The following is a 16,896-nucleotide window of genomic DNA, read 5'->3' on the forward strand; positions in this document are numbered from 1 at the left end:
ATGATCTGTTATGGCTTCTGTCACATGAAGTGGATGTTTTTCACTGGGTACTGTAAAACAAATGGAAAGTTAAAAACAGTATATTCCACGAATGGATGGTTACGTACTCGTGACATGACAGTGGTACCCTTGTCACTTGACAGGGGTTGAAGCTGTACTGGACTTGAGGTAATGGTCTTGTGATGGTGAAATGACGTCATTTTCCCGCCAGTAGAGATCATGTGACAGTTTTTTTTTACTGGTTATAAAAGGAAGACCCCACCCTGTGAGGAGGGGCAGCTCGTGGCTGGATTTGTCAAGTTGATTTCATGCCACTGCGTGATTTAATGGGATGACGCAGTTTAGCTGAAGGTTGAAGTTTTATCAAATGCCAAAAGTTTAAAAGATCATTGCCAGCAGGTTCTTGAAATACTGCTAGTTCCGAAATCAGTGGAGAGTGAAGATCGAAGATCGAGGAGGATCTATTTCGACGGTGAAACGGGTTCGACCTTATTTAATCCTTAATCGAAAGGATTTCGTGGACTGTTCACGTGTTAATCTCTGCGGGAAAGCCGGAGATTGAGGACAGTGTGATAAAGGAAAGGTCAGTGCCTTTAAGCCGTTCCATTTTGTAAATTCGTCGTGGGAGAAGTTCGACATCGGGTATGGAAGTGAAGCGACGTGAAAGAAAATTTAAATAGTCTTATAAAGTCTCTCCTTTTAGCTGAACTGTGAGCATATCGAACTTTTGGCAATACTACTTTCAAGAACTGTTTTTGCAATATCGCTTTAAGGACTGTTTGAGCTGCCGCACAGCAGCTGTTTCCGGTTACGTTAGTGTTTGGTTACTTTTGGGGGGGTTTGTTTTCTGTGTTTAATAAACGTGTTATTTGTTATACAGAACCCCTTGCCGAACATATATTCATTGTTGCCGGAATATGTAACAGGATGACGTCAGCTTTTCTGTCAATGCAGAATCATCTCACCCACTTCCACGTAGCAAATCAGTGGTCAGCACTTTACACCACTTAATATCTTTGAATCCAAACCCCAGCTCCTGAAGGGAAAAAGGTAGGTCATCGGGCATCGTGAATAAATTATTGAGATTTATTTCTCGTCAGCTGAGGAATACTATGTTACCCTGCAGACTTTGTATGAATTGAACGAGCTGGTCTTTGTGCAATAGATGTCAAGTCTGATCTCTAATTGCGACTAATACGTATCTGTGGAGGGAAATCCCCATAAATGGACAACTGTAAATCCTGCATCGGACTCAGCTCCACCATAGACTTTCCATAGAGTCCAAAAAGAGAGAGTGACATTCCACAGATCTTCCCAGTTCACAAGCTGGGAATTCCCCTGGCTAAATTCATCTCAGATTTACTAAGTACAAACTAAGTTAATAGACATTTTTTTACCATTTAGAAGACATTTGGACATGTGCATTGATTAGAAAGATTTAGAGGGTCATTGAGGGCAAATAAGAAGCTCATTCAGGTAACTTGCTCAGCGTGGATGTGTTTGGCCGTAGTGCCTGTTTTCTGTGCAGTATATTTCTCCAAATCTATTGTATTAAGTAGTTCAAATTATTTTCTTTTTGTAATAGTGGACATGTGTTTTCAGCCGATGAATCTTTAACACTGAGTTTGTGGAAAAAGCTCCTCACTGATTGCCGATGTCAGCAGAGCAGCAGCTCGCTCTGGAACTGGCCCTGTGCTCTTTGAGTCTAGCTGATGTGCAGTCAGCTGGCAAACCAGTGCAGAGGATCAATTGTCAAACTGATCTACTGTCACTAGTGCTTCCAGCTCCCCTGTAAGCTGACTCCGTTATCGAGTGTGACTTTATATATAGTAAGCAGCACTCAGCCTTCGGGCTTAATACTGAATTAACCCCATGGACTGGCGTTATGAAGTGTCTGTGGGCCAAGATGGAAACATACCCAGATTAATTGTCGTAGGCCATGCTGAGCAGGCTCTCCAGAGAACAATTGTAGTAAGAGGACAGCTTGCATAATGTAGATTTTGAGTGAATGATGAGTGATAATCTCAAACACTTTAGAATCTCAGTGTTTCCTGTGGGACTACTAAACCTGTTCCACTATCCAGCAGAGATCAGAGGCTGGTCACTTTCTGAACTTGATACATTCATGGTGTTCTTTGTCTTCTTTCTTCTTCAATCTTTTTATTAGTTTTTATAAAAAAACATAACATAATATTATATTAAACAGGTTATGAATACAATAGATTTGAAACTGAAATTGGTAACAAAATAATAATATCTTATTAAACTATCAGCAAAAAGAAGATCATACAATAATCAATCTAACCTACATTGATTATACATGTAAAGGATTAAAATAATCGTCAAAAGAAAAAAAAAGTATAACATACAAGAAAAAATGTATATTTAAGAAAATAATAAAAATAAAACCTAAACTAACATGGGCAATAATAATAGTTTATATGTATATGATAGTGTCAAAAAACTCCGGAACTCCATACCAGAACAAGAATAATAAGAGTAAATGTCTGGAAGAAGCCAAATTAATTCTTATGTAAGTGTCGAATAAACGGTCCCCAAGTTTCTTCAAATTTAATTGATGAATCAAAAATAGTACTTCTAATTTTCTCTAAACTTAAACAAGAAATAGTTTTAGAGAACCACTGAAATGTGGTAGGAGGATTTACTTCTTTCCAATTTTGTAATATAGATCTCCTGGCCATTAATTTTACAAAGGCAATCATTTGTCTAATTGAAGGGGAGAATCGAGTATCATCTTCATTTAGTATACCAAAAATTGCAGTAATAAAATGAGGTTGTAAATCAATATTCCAAATTGAGGAAATGGTAGCAAATATGTCCTTCCAATAATTATGTAAAGTAGGACATGACCAAACATGTGGGTCAATGAAGCCACATCTAAATAACATCTGTCACATTGAGGATTAACATGAGAATAAAACCGAGCAAGCTTATCTTTAGACATATGAGCTCTATGTACAACCTTAAATTGTATTAAAGCATGTTTTGCACATATAGAAGAGGAATTAACCATTTGTATTTTCCCATTTTTCCGTTGAAATATGATTAAGTAAAAGACAGTTACAGAAATCTAAAAAAGATGGTGGTTTAGCTTTACCCAATTTTAGATTTTACTATTGGGCGAATAATATTCGGAATTTATTATACTGGAAATTAGACTTAGATTTACCATTGTGCCCACAGTGGGTAAATTTAGAATGTACTGATACACAAGGATATTCTCTATTTTCAGTTCTTGGTTCTTCACTCCCTGTTGATTTAGTTAAACTTAATAAACAGATATCTAACCGTATTGTCAAACATGGTGTTCTTTGTCTTACATCCACATCAGGTTTAAAAATGTTACTGGTGTTTATCTGCTGCACCTATATTTCCAGTACGCTCATCGCTACCCTTTCAGTGACAGATCTGAATGCCACTCGTATTGACCCAGACATTTACATTCGGACCTAAAATATCCTCTTCTACACCTCACCAATTGTTCACTTACATCGAAACAGTGCATCGTATTCCAATATATTTTCTGTGCAGTCATAAAAAGTACAAATTGATCAATGTATATTTCACCCTTTGTGTGTTCTACTGGTGCCTGTCGACCATGTGGCCTTGCTTATCTTGTTGCTGCTCAGTTCTGTTATTCAGCTGATGGAAGACTGACGTATCATAGAGGGAGAAAGATGAACTTAGAGAAATGGAGACTGCAAGAACTGCTTCTGTTCTCAGCCATTCTCCATGACAACAAGAATTCTGGACTGGCTGGTTGACAGGACACGCTCAAGGAACAAAGACAGAATGAATGTTAACAACGTTTGAGGGCAGCATTAGTGAAATAACGAAGTTGAACTTGTTCAGGTCTCGTACCACACATCCGCCAATCTCTTTGACACCCACAATCTTTAGGAATGAAATGCTGGAGCATCAGGTCTACGACTACCAGACTGGGTAACAGCTTCTTCCCTCAGGCTGAGAACCTAATAAATATCCTCTCACCACCAAGGTCTCATCACGAGCAATGTGAGCTGTTTATTGTTTACTGTTTACTCTTTACAATTCACCCGTGCTGCCCACTGCATGTATTGTGAATTTTATTTTAGCCATTTATTTGTGATAATGGTGTGTTTTATGTGCTGTGCTTTGTGGGTATATGTTTTCTGAGTGCACCATGGTTTGGAGGAACATTTCTTTATTTGGTTGTCTGTACTTGAACTTGAGTTACTGAACCTGTTGAGCTGGTGTATTTGTCGGTGTAGGTTAACAATGCACAAATTACAGAAGTGGAGGAAAGTCAAATTCACCTGTGCAGACTGAGGTAGATCCACTTTGCTTCTGATACTTTTGAGAATAAGTTGGGCTCTGGAAAACTCAGGGTTAACAAACAGAGGCCAAGAATATTTTGAAAAGGCATTTACCTTTAGGAAGAGATCTCACTGTCCATGGCTCTGGGAGAAATTCATTGAAACAGGCGGGTTTGTGGATCTTGGATATGAAGTAGAAATGTTGGTTATGGGGTTAGGGTACTATTATGTTGGTGGCAGTCTAACATGTCTGGTGCTATGAAAATGCTTTGTAAACAATGCAGAGTACTGTTGGGGGAGACAGTCTATGGGGGAAGCAACTATGGTGGCACTTCTGACACAGAGTCTGCCCCTGTGACTCAGATGACAGGGACATCAAAGATGCAATAATAACAGGGTTGACTTAGTGGGCGATTTTAATTTCCCAAATATTAATTAGCATCTCCATCGAGCAAGGGGTTTAGATGGAGTGGCATTGTTAGGTGGGTTCAGGAAAGTTTCTTGCCAAAATATGATGATAAGCCTACATGAGGAGAGGCTGTACTTGATCGAGTGTTGGGAAATGAACCTAGTCAGGTGTCAGGTCTCTCAGTGGTAGAGCATTTTGGAGATAGAAATCACAATTCTATCTCCTTTACCATAACATTGGATAGGGATAGGAACAGATAAGCTGGAAAACGTTTAATAAGAGTAGGGGGAAATATCATGCTATCCGGTAGGAACGTGGAAGCTTGAATTGGCAGCAGATGTTATCAGGAAATGTATGGCAGAAATGTGGTAAATTTTCAGTGGATGGTTGTGTGGATTCCTGAAGAGATGTGTTCTAATGAGACAGGGAGAGGATGGTACGGGACAGGAACCATGGGGTACAAATGCTGTTGTAAATCTAATCAAGAGGAGAGCAAAAGCTCATAAAAAGTGCGAAAGACTAGATAATGATTGAGATCTAGAAGATTGAAGCCAGAAGCGGCCAGGTGAAGGATTGATGAGCAGGATAAAGGAAAACCCCAAGACATTATACAATGACAGGAATAGCAAAGGGATAAGACGTGAGAGAATAGGACCAATAAAGAGTGCCGGGGGATACGTGTGAATGGAACACAGGCGACTGTGGAAGGCGAGGGGTGGAGCCCATGGCAATGATATTTGCTTCATGAATGGGTCAGAAGTAGTTCCGGAGGATTGGAGTGTTGCAGATCTTGTTCCATTATTCAACAAAGGAAGCAGAGTTAGCCCGGGAAATTGAAGACCAGTGAGTCTTACTTCAGTTGATGGTTAGTACTTTGGTGGAGAGATCCCGTGAGGTCGAATTTATAAACATATGGAGAGGTATAATATGATTAGAAATTAAAAGCATGGCTTTGTCAAAGAAGGTTGTGCCTTACGTCTGATTGAATTTTTTGAGGATGTAACTAAATATATTGATGAAGGTAGAGCGGAAAACGTAGTGTATATGGACTTTAGTAATGCAATTCATATGATATCCCATGGAAAGCTTATGGAGAAACTAAGCAGGCATGGGATCCAAGGGAAATTGCTTTGAGCATCCAGAACTAGCTTGCCCACAGATGGAAAAGTGTGATTTTAAACGAGGCATATTCCGCATGGAGTTCGGCGACCAGTGGTGTGCCTCAGGGACCTGTTCTGGACGCCCTTCTCATTCTGATTTTTATAACTGGTCTAGATGAGGAAGTGGAAGAGGATTTAGTAAATTTGCTGATGTCACAGAGGTTGGGCGTGTTGTGGATAGTATGGAAAGCTGTCAGATTTCACAGCAGAACATTGATATGGTGCAAAACTGGGCTGAGAGTTGGCAGATGGAGTTCAACAAAGATAATGTGAGGTGGTTCATTTTGATAGGTGAATTATGATGTCAGAATATAGTATTAATGGTAAAATTCTTGGCAGTGTGGAGGAACAGAGGGATCTTGGGGTCCAAGTCCATAAGACACTCAAAGCTGCTGTTCAGGTTGACTGTGGTTGATGAGACATACGGTGCATTGGCCTTCACCAACTGTGGGATTGAGATCAAGAGCCGAGAGGTTAATATTGCAGCTATATATACCCCTGTCAGACCCCACTTGGAATACTGTGTCCAGTTCTGGTCGCTGCACAAAAGGAAGAATGTGGAGACTACAGAGAGGGTGCAGAGGAGATTTACGAGGATGGTCCCGGTAGTGAGGAGCATGCCCATTGAGAATAGATTGAATGATCTTGTCCTTTTCTTCTCAGAGCAACGAAGGATGAGTGGTGACATAATAGAGGTGTATAAGATGATCAGGGGCTTTGTTTGTGCAGATAGTCAGAGGTCTTATCCCAGGGCTGAAAAGGCTAATGTGTGAGGGCACATTTTGAAGGTGTTTGGAAGTAGATACAGAGGAGATGTCAGGGGTAAGTATTTTAAGCAGTGAGTGATGAGTTCGTGGAATGGTGCAGGAGGATACAATAGGGTATTTGAAGAGACTCCTGGGATGGAACATGGAGTTTAGAAAAAATAGAGGGCTATGTGTAATCCGGGGTAAATTCGAAATTCAAAAAAATGTTCGGTAAACCATTGTGGGCCAAAGGACCTGCATTGTGCAGGAAGTTTTCCATGTTCTATGTTCTAAATGCTCTTCATATTACAAGACATTCAATCCTCGGTTTTATATTCTGATTCTCTTGAAATAAAATTTAACACGGCATTTACCTTCCTGACCACAGAATCAACCAACAAATTAAGTTTTCAAATGCTGCACAGGAATCCCAAATGCTTTTGCACTTCAGATTTTTATGTTTTATTTCCATTTAGAAAGCAGTAAAACTTTCATTTCTTCTAACAAAGTTTACAACCATAAACCTCTCAACATTGGATTCATCTGCCACTTATTTGACCATTCCCTTAATGTGTCGAATTCTTCTGTATCTTCCCTATTCTTTCAAATCCACCTGCCGATTCACTTATCTTTGTATCGTCTGCAAACTTTGCAACAAGGCCATCAATTCCATCAGGTCCATCAATCACATCATTCAAATCATTCTGATATAATAAAAAAAAATTGGTCACAACACAAAGCCATGAGGAACACCAATAGTCAGGGTAATGAATCAGAAAAGAATCCCATTCTCCCCGCTCTTTTCCTCCTGCTAAGCAGCACTTCTTGAATCCGTGCTGGTATCTTTTCAATAATACCATGGGTTTATAGTTTGTTAAACAGCCTTATGTGTGGCAGCTTGTGAAAAGCCTTCTGAAAATCTATGTCCACAACATCAACGTATCTACATCGACACAACATCAACATATTTGTCTATCTTATTTTTTTCTTTCTTCAAAGAATTCCAACAGATTAGTCAGGCAAGGTTTTCTCAAGGAAACCATGCCTCCGACAAGCTATTCGTGCCTCCCAGAATCCCTAAACCACATCCTTTACAATCAACTCCAACATCGTCCCTACCACTAAAGTCTGATTATCTGGCCCCTTGTTTCCTATCTTCTGCCTTTCACATTTCTTAAAGAGTGGGGCGACTGGGACGTTCCGGAGTTTGGAGAACAATTCCAGTCCCATCATGCTCGGAGTCTCTTTACATCCACTGAGTGGAAAGCTTGGTATATTCCCGACTGATCGAGTTTCTTTTCACGGTTCAAAGACCGATAGGCTTGTGAATTGATCATTACAAATTGTCCTGTGATTACACAGCTTGTACCTTGGTTTACTAGGTGGCGCAGCTTGAGGGGATGGAAGTCCTTGTTCCATCTTGCATCTCAATAAATAAGTAAATAATAGATTTGGGGCATCACATCTGAACTGCGGAGGAATTTGGGGTGGGAGAAAAAAAAATGATCAGTGGTCCTGGTCCAGGTGAGTCCAGCAAATAGGATAACCACTGAAAAGTGACTGCTAAGCAGCTGAGAAATAAATATAGGAATCAGAATCAAAAGGTTAATATACTCTGCATTGTTATGTAAAGTGCGTGCGCTTGTTACAGGATCAATTAGATTAGGGAGTTAAAAGTGTGCCTCAAAGACTGGAGGAAGATTGCTGATATTCATGATACTTTGGTCCCACTTTTGGGGAGGAATGGAGATGATTTGATTGGACAGGGTACAGCTGAATCATGCTCGGACTGAGGTCCTGACAAGTCACATAACTACGGCTATAGACAGTCTTTCACTAAATTGCAGGGAAATGGGTTCAACAGATTGGAAATGTTATGGATGATGTTTAAGTGTATCTTGTTTCTCACTTCTTCTGGCAGCAATAGTGTTAACTTTGATGTCTAAATATGTGGATTTGTTCCCAGGGACAGTGAGGACATACGACCCCCAACTGACGACACTGAGTCAGGACCTGTTTGTTCATGGTCACCTTCAATTGATTATTCTTGGCAAACTTGTTTATCCAAATAGAAGCTATTTACATAGAGCTTGATAAGGGTAGGCAGTGCATGTATCTACATTGATTTTACTCAGGCGCTGGGCAAAGTCTTTTTGGATGGTAATCCGGAAAATTCAGATGCATGTGGTTGGCAGGGAATTGGCTGTTTGGAGTCAGTACTGGCTTTCGCATAAGAGACAGGAGGAGTGGTTGAAGGAAAACATTGGAGCTGGAGGTCTTCGATTAGTGGAGTTTCACAGCGATCTATTATGGGACCTCTGCTGCTTGTAATGTCTCTAGATGTCCTGGATGAAAATGTAGATGGATTCGTTAGTAAATTAGCAGATGATACCAGGATTGACGGAGCTGTGGATAGTACAAGGGAGTGGCAATAAATACAACAAAATATAGATCAGTTGCAGATATAGGCTGAGAAATGGCAGATGGAATTTGACCCAGAGAAATGTGAGGAACTGCAACTCTGCAGGGCAAATGCAAAGAGACAGAACTCTGTTATGGACAAGGTCTTTTAGAGTGTTGCTGAGCAGAGATCATGGCATCCCCATTCATTGCTAGTTGAATGTAGCTACACAGGTTGATATGTTGCTTCAGAGAAGCTTACAGAATGCTTTCATTTATTTGTCCAGGTACTGAGTTCAAAATTCATGTTCCAACTTGGTAAAACTCTCGTTGGGCCACGTCAGGATCACTGCATAAAGTTCTGGTGGCCCCACACTTGGAAGGATGTGGAGGCTCAGTAGAGGGTGCAGAGTATGTTTACCAGGATGCTGCCTCAGTTAAAGGGTGTGTACTATCACAAGAGGGGTAATAAAATAGTTGTTTTCACTGCAACTCCAGAGACTGAGAGGTGATCTGATGCAGGAAGATGGAGGGATTTGGACATTAGGTAGGAGGGATTAGTGGGTTTGGTTTACCAATGACGGACTGGGTCATATTTACTACTACTGACAGGCTTTTCCGTACAATGGCATTGATGCTTCCATATCAGGCCACGAGAAAACCAGTCAATATACTCTCTAACAAACAACTGTGGAAATTTGTAAATGTTTCAGCTAACATGTCAAATTTTGTCAAGCTTCCAAGAAAGTATAGCGTTTTTGGTGACATTCAAAATCTACTCAAATTTCTATTGAAATATAGCCGCCGAAATACCTTCTTTACCACAGCATAAATATGTTGGGTCCAGGTTAGGTCCTCGGATATTTTCACACCCAGGAACTTAGCTCCCTCATTTAATTTCTGATCCCTCCATGAGGATTGGCGTGTGTTATTCTCTCAACTATTTTCTGTCACCTGTCCTCATACCTGAACCCTTTTCAGTGCAACAGCACTCCAGAAAGCATGCTGTGGAATTCTTCCATGGGCAACAAAGTCAATAGTCTGAGATAACGGAGCTGCAAGCTGAATTCACTGTTCTTTGTTTCTTGTCAATTCACAGGAAAATATGTGCGAAAGTCTGAGATGCATATTCCCACATAGCTGTCCAGAACACAGCAGGTAACCGTTTGGTAAGTAAAGATCTGTTAAGAGCTCGTAAGAACAATGCATTCCAGTCATCCACAACTCTCTGAGTCAAAAGCCTACCTCTCATGTGCCCCTTGAACCCATGCCTTCTCACTCTAGATGCCTGCCCTTTGGTATTTGACATTTCAACCACGGGAAACAGATACTCCCTGTCTAATCTATCTGTGCCTCTTTTAATCTTATAAACTTTTATCTGATCCCGCCTCAGTCTCTGGTGTTCCAGAGAAAACATTTCAGCTTCCTTTCCAATTGTATCCAGTCTCAATTGTAAGCCAAGCTGATGCTAAGGAAATACACCTCCAGAAATATGATTTTGATTTCTGCAATGAGTATGTGTGTGTATGGCAAATATCCATCAGCATTTCCTGGTGAATGATTCAGAGCACACGACTAATGATAAGAGGATGTTCATCATGACATTGGAGTTGTTTCCTTCTGTGTAATAAAGTACTTCAATTTGCTGCATCCGACTACCACTTCTGAGCTGTTATAATTTGAGAATGAAAAATGCTAAAAGTCCAAGTGCAACTATTATATTTATATTTTCTGCCAATTACACTACTGACAGTTAGGGCAGAAATAAATGTCTTCCTTCTCTGGCCGTGGTCAGGGCTTTCTTCACCATGTCACTAGCTTCCTCTTGGGTTTCAGTGCAGTCCAGTACACATCCCACGTGGAGACTGAGGAGAAGCCTTACACTCAGATCTAGAATAATTCTTCATTGCTGTTTCTGGAGCAGTTTGGTCTTACTAGTCAGAGTTGTTATTCCTTGGCTGAACGCCCAGACCCGTGGACCTCTCTTAGCCTGGCCTCTACTTATTGACCTATTTGGTACGGCTGATACTGCCGAGAGCCAAAGCGGAAGCCCCTGTCTCCAGACAACATAGAACTCAGGGTCATTGAGGCACAATGGCCTCCAAACCTAAAGCTTGTGGTCCTCTTTCAGGCCTTTATTTTTTGCTATCCCTTATTTTAAGCATTGACACAATTTAACATTCATCATAAACCACTTCCTCCTGTATCCAAACCTTTATGAATCAGGTTTTCTATCCGATTCAATGTTAAATGTTTATTTTATAACATTTTTATGGCTCCAAGCTTTCAGTAACAAATGAATATTGCTGACCTTGTATTGTAGATTGGGAATTGCACAGAGGGTTAGGATCACCTAAAGTCTGGATGGTGACAATCTTCAATCTTCCACGACTCTTCAGTCAGTGATAAATGGATGCTTTAGTTGTGTCAAAATAATTCGTCATCGGCTAAGCACTATCTCTGAGCTTAGTCTATTTATTTACTCGTTGAATAATTCACGTCTTCCTGTTGGAATTCTTTGAGGAGAATACAAGTAGGATAGATAAATGGGATGCAGCGGATTTTGTTTATCTGGACGTCAGGAAGGCCTTTGACAAGTTACCACACAGATGGCTGATTACAAAACTAAGAGCCCATGATATTACTAGAATGTTATTAACATGGTCAGGTCATTGGCTGATTGGTAAGAGGCAGCAATTGGGAATAAAATGCTCCTTTTCCGGTTACCTGCCAGTGGCCAGTGGTGTTCCACAGTGGTCGGTGTTGGGATCACTTCTTTTTTTTTGCTGTATATAATGACTTATATGATAGAATAGATGGCTGTGTTGCCAAGTTTCAGATGTTAGAAAGATTCGTGGAAGGGCATGTAGTGTTGAGGAAACAGGTAGAATAGGAACATACAGAACGTAGAATTGCAACAGCACAATACAGGCTTCTTGGTCCACAAAGCTGTGTCAAATATGTCCTTTCTTTAGAACTTTTGCATTATGCCGATGACCTTTTGCTTTAAATTTCTAATGTTAAGACTTCATTACCTTTCGTACTTCCTTCATTCTCCTGTTTTTGCCAGTTTTCAGGACATAAAATAAATTTTCATAAGAATGAAAATTTTCCTTTGAATAATTTGGTATCAATTAATAGCAACCTTACTTTTAAAATTGTAAGAAATCAATGTAAACACAAGGAAATCTGCAGATGCTGCTAATTCGAGAAACACACACAAGATGAAGGTGGAACGCAGCAGGCCAGGCAGCATGTATAGAAAGAAGCATTGTCGATGTTTCGGGCCGAGACCATTCGTCAGGACTAACTGAAAGAAAAGATAGAGATTTGAAAATAGGAGGTGGAGGGGGAAATGCAAAAATATAAGAAAAGACCTGAGTGGGTGGGTTGAAGCAAAAAGCTAGAGAGTTGATTGGCAAAAGGGATACAGGGCTGGAGAAGGGAAAGGAACATGGGAAGGGAGGCCTAGGGAGAAAGAAAGGTGGAGAGGAACACCAGAGTGAGATGGAGAACAGGCAGCATGATGGACAGAGAGAGAACAAAAAGTGGCGGGGGGGGGGGGGGGAAATAACTAAATCAGGGCTAGGGTAAGAAGGCGAGGGGCATTAACGAAAGTTAGAGAAGTCAATGTTCATGCCATCAAGTTGGATGCTGCCCAGACGGTATATAGAAAAAGGAAGACATCTCCTTCGTCCTGGAATGAAAAGCCTCATCCCAAGAGCAGATGCGGCGGAGACGCAGGAATTGCGAAGAGGGGATGACATTTTTGCAAGAGACATAGTGGGAATACAAATAGTCCAGGTAGCTGTGAGATTCAGTCGGCTTATAGAAGATATGTGTAGATAAGCCGTCTCCAGAGATGGAGACAGGTAGATCAAGAAAGGGGAGGGAGGTGTCGGAAATGGACCAGGTAAATTTGAGAACAGGATGGAAGTTGGAGGGAAAGTTAATGAAATCAACGTGTTCAGCATGCGTGCAGAAAACAGCACCAATGCAGTCGTCGATGTAGCGAAGGAAAAGAGGGGGGCAGATACTCGTATAGGCTTGGAACATGGACTGCTCCACAAAGCCAACAGAAAGGCTGACGTAGATGGGACCCATGCGGGTGCCCCTGCCTGCACCTTTGGTATGGAGGAAGTGGGAGGAGCCAAAGGACAAATTATTGAAAGTGAGAACGAATTCCTCTAGACGGAGGTGAGTGGTGATAGACGGGAATTGGTTTGGTCTGGAATCCAAAAATAATCGGAGAGCTTTAAGACCTTCTTGGTGGGGGATGGAGGTATATAGGGACTGCACATCTATGGCGAAAATAAAGCAGTGGGGGGCAATAGAACTAAAAATCACCGAAAAAATTCAGAACATGAGAAGTGTCACGAACATAGGTGGGAAGGGATTGAACAAGGTTGGATAAAACAGTGTCAGGATACGCAGAAATGAGTCCGGTCGGGCAGAAGCAAGCTGAGACAATAGGTCTACCTGGACAGGCAGGTTTGGGCATCTTGTGCAGGAGGCTGAGACGGGAAGTACGGGGTGTGGGAACTATGAGATTGGTGGCAGGGGATGGGAGCTCCCCTGAGCTGACAAGGTTGGTGATGGTTTGGGAGACAGTGGCCTGGTGCTCCTTAGTAGGGTCATGATCGAGGTGTAAGTAAGAGGAGGTATCAGTGAGTTGTCGCTGTGCCTCGGCCATGTAGAAGTCAGTACACAAGGCCACGACAGCGCCCCCTTATCAGCGGGTTTGATACTGAGTTTGGGGTTGGAGCGGAGAGCAGAGCTTTCGGAAGAAGTGAGGTTGGAAGTGGAACAAGTGGAAGTCCAGATGGTTGATGTTCCGTCAGCAGCTAGCAATAAAGAGATCCAGAGCAGGCAGAAGACCAGAGCGGGGTGTTGATGAAGAGGAGTTTGGTTGAAGACGGGTCATCGGTGGGGGTGGGAGTCCTTGCCGAAGAATTAGGCTCGTAGACGGAGCCGGCGGAAGAAAAGTTCAGCATCATGGCGTACGTCGAACTCGCTGAGGTGTGGGCGAAGGAGCACAAAGATGAGGTCTTTACTGAGGACAGAGCACTCTGCCTCAGGGAGTTGAATGTCGGAGGGGATGGTAAATTCCCGGCACGGTTGAGAGATAAGATCACAGGGGAGAGGCTGGTGAAGTCGGTGGAGAGGGGAGGATTAGGGTGAGAGGAAGGTGGAGCCTCTGAGGGTCCAGGAGCTGACGATGGGATTGAGGGAGAGGAGAATGCAGAGTGGTGCTTGGGGAAGGTCAGACAGGAGTCACAACCGCTGCACGTGAAGACCCGGCCTGGTGTTCAAGGCTGGAGTCGCAGTTGGGGTCTGCGCAATTGCGTTGAAGGTGTCCATGGTCGTTGGAACTGGCATTGATGATGCTGGAGTCCGGGTTTTGAATATGCCCTGGGTTGCTGTGGCAGCCGAGATCGACGGCGGGGCCATTCCATGGTCTTTGGAACCAGCATTGATGGTGCTGGAGTCCGGATTTTGAATATGCCCTGGGTTGCTGTGGCAGCCGAGATCGACGGGGGGCCATTACATGGTCTTTTGAACCAGTATTGATGGTGCTGGAGTCCGGGTATGAGAGAGTGTGAGATGTTTGAGAGAGCCATGGTTTTCAAGGGACATTGGAAGATTATTTCGAAAAAGAGAAAGATCTATAATGAATATAGGCAGCATGGTGTAAATGACGTGTTTGAGGAATATAAAGAATATAAATAAATTTTCTTAAGGAAGAAAATAGAAACGCTAAAAGAAGATACGAGGTTGCTTTGGCAAGTATGGTGAAAATAAATCCTAAAGGTTTCTACAGTTATATCAATAGCAAAAGGATAGTAAGGGAGAAAATTGGTCCCTTAGAGAATCAGAGTGGACAGCTATATGTGGAGCCAAAAGAGATGGGGTCGATTTTGAACAATTTATTTTCTTCGGTATTCAATAAGGAGAAGTAAATTGTATCGTGTAAGATAAGGGAAACAAGTATGGTAGTTGTGGAAACTATGATGAGTAAAAAAGAGGAAGTACTGGCGCTTTTAACGAATATAAAATGGCAAAAGCCTTTGGGTCCTGACAGGATTTTCCCTTGGACCTTGAGGGAAGTTAGTGTAGATACAGCTAGGGCTGTGACAGAAATAGATCAAATGTCATTAGAGACGGTCAACCCTACTTCGAGACACACCGCTAATTCTGCGACACCTCTGGTGCCTGACTGCATCGGTCTCGACCATTGCTCTGGATTCATCAGCTGCGTGGAGAGCATTCAACCCTGCATGGGCAACAGCTTGCTTTATGTATCGTACTACCCTGACTTGCATATTGACTTTCATCCGCGAAGGTACAATATCCATGGTCGAACCTGACCAGCGGAGGGCCATCAACAGCATGTCTGACTATGGCCCCCTCTCCTGCTGCGATGAGGCCAAGTATATGTTGAATGAGCAACGACTCATATTCCGATTGTGTAGCCTCCAATCTCGACGGCATGAACATTGATTTCTTCAAATTCAAGAAATGAATATCCTGTGCTTCTTCCGCCCACTCCACCTCAGCGTTCCTTCGGATCCCCCCGCCCCATTCTGGTGGCTTTTTACTCCTTCACTTCCCCTCACGCACCGCCATGACCTCCTCATCAATTCTGTCTGGCTCTCCATCTCTTTTGTGTAATCCCGTGGTCCTGCGTCTCTCCTGTTAGATTCCTTTCTCTTCATCTCTTTGCCTTTTCTGCCTGTCACTCAGCTCTTCACATAATCGTTCCTCCAGAAACCAGACCCCTCCCGCACTCACTTGTCCTTCTACTCCTCCCCCATCACCTAATTCTGGCTTTTGTCTCTTTCTCTTTAATCAGAATGAAGGTTCCCAGCCCGAGCTGTCGACTGGTTGCTGAGTTCCTCCAACATTCTCTGTGTGTTTGCTTCTGTTTGTTTATTGATTAAAATAATCAGACTGGTTCAGTGGAAGAGGAATTTGTGGAATGGTCAGAGACAGTTTCATACAGTAGTTTATTTACCCAGGAACATGCCATTTCAGTTGTAATCTGTGTAAAGAGGTGGTATTACAGAGAGTTCTTGCGGTGAAGGATCCTGAATATGAGCAGTGGCAGATGTTTAAGGAGAAGGTTCGTTAGAGCCGACATTTATCCCGATCAGACAGAGGAATCACAGGGAGCAAACAACAGTCTGTGGTTAAAAGAGTTCAAGGTAAATATTAACTCAGAGAACAAACAAAGAGGCAACGACAGGGTGGACAAAACAGTCGGGATTTTTCCAGTAACTCATGATGAGACAAAAGATAAAAATATCAAGGAAAAACAGATTAGTTAACTCAATAATTTCCATTAGTGTTTTCAGTGGGCCATAGCAAACATCCTACAGATATCTAACGGTGACATTTCAATGCTGTGCCATAATGTGTAGCAATCACCATCAGGGGTGATAAACTAATGGGACTAAAAGCAAAAATATCCAGTTCCCAACGACCTGCACCAGACGGTTTCACAGGAAGGCTGGAGAGAAAGTAGAGACATTGGAATCTGTCAAAAATCACTGTTACAGAAAGGTCCCAGTGGAGCTGAAAACCATTGCTGAAGGGTGGAAGAGAAAGGAAAACAAAGTAGGTAACTGTACTGGAGTCTATAATCTGTGAAGAAATGACAAGTCATTTAGAAAAGTTTAATGTCATTGAACTAAACCAAGAGGGTTTACAGTCAGATTCACACAGCACAGAAACAAGTCTTCAGCTCAAATGGTCCACACTGACCAAAATTCCTATCTGAGCTTCTGGTCTGTAACCGCCTCACAACGATATTATGAACAATGTTATCCTCCGTCCTTTTCCCATTTCCCACCTTTTGACCCATA

At 42.1% G+C, this 16,896-nt stretch overlaps 1 long non-coding RNA gene across 1 annotated transcript; it reads left to right on the forward strand.

Annotated features, from left to right (window-relative positions):
* The first annotated feature begins 407 nt into the window (after positions 1 to 407).
* On the forward strand, positions 408 to 16,321 carry LOC132390586 (uncharacterized). Its single transcript, XR_009510947.1, has 4 exons — positions 408 to 583; positions 881 to 1,050; positions 10,131 to 10,200; positions 15,885 to 16,321. It is a non-coding gene; the product is annotated as an uncharacterized LOC132390586 (long non-coding RNA).
* The last annotated feature ends 575 nt before the right edge of the window (positions 16,322 to 16,896 follow it).

The sequence above is a fragment of the Hypanus sabinus genome, unplaced genomic scaffold (assembly GCF_030144855.1).
Source record: "Hypanus sabinus isolate sHypSab1 unplaced genomic scaffold, sHypSab1.hap1 scaffold_968, whole genome shotgun sequence".
NCBI lineage: Eukaryota > Metazoa > Chordata > Chondrichthyes > Myliobatiformes > Dasyatidae > Hypanus > Hypanus sabinus.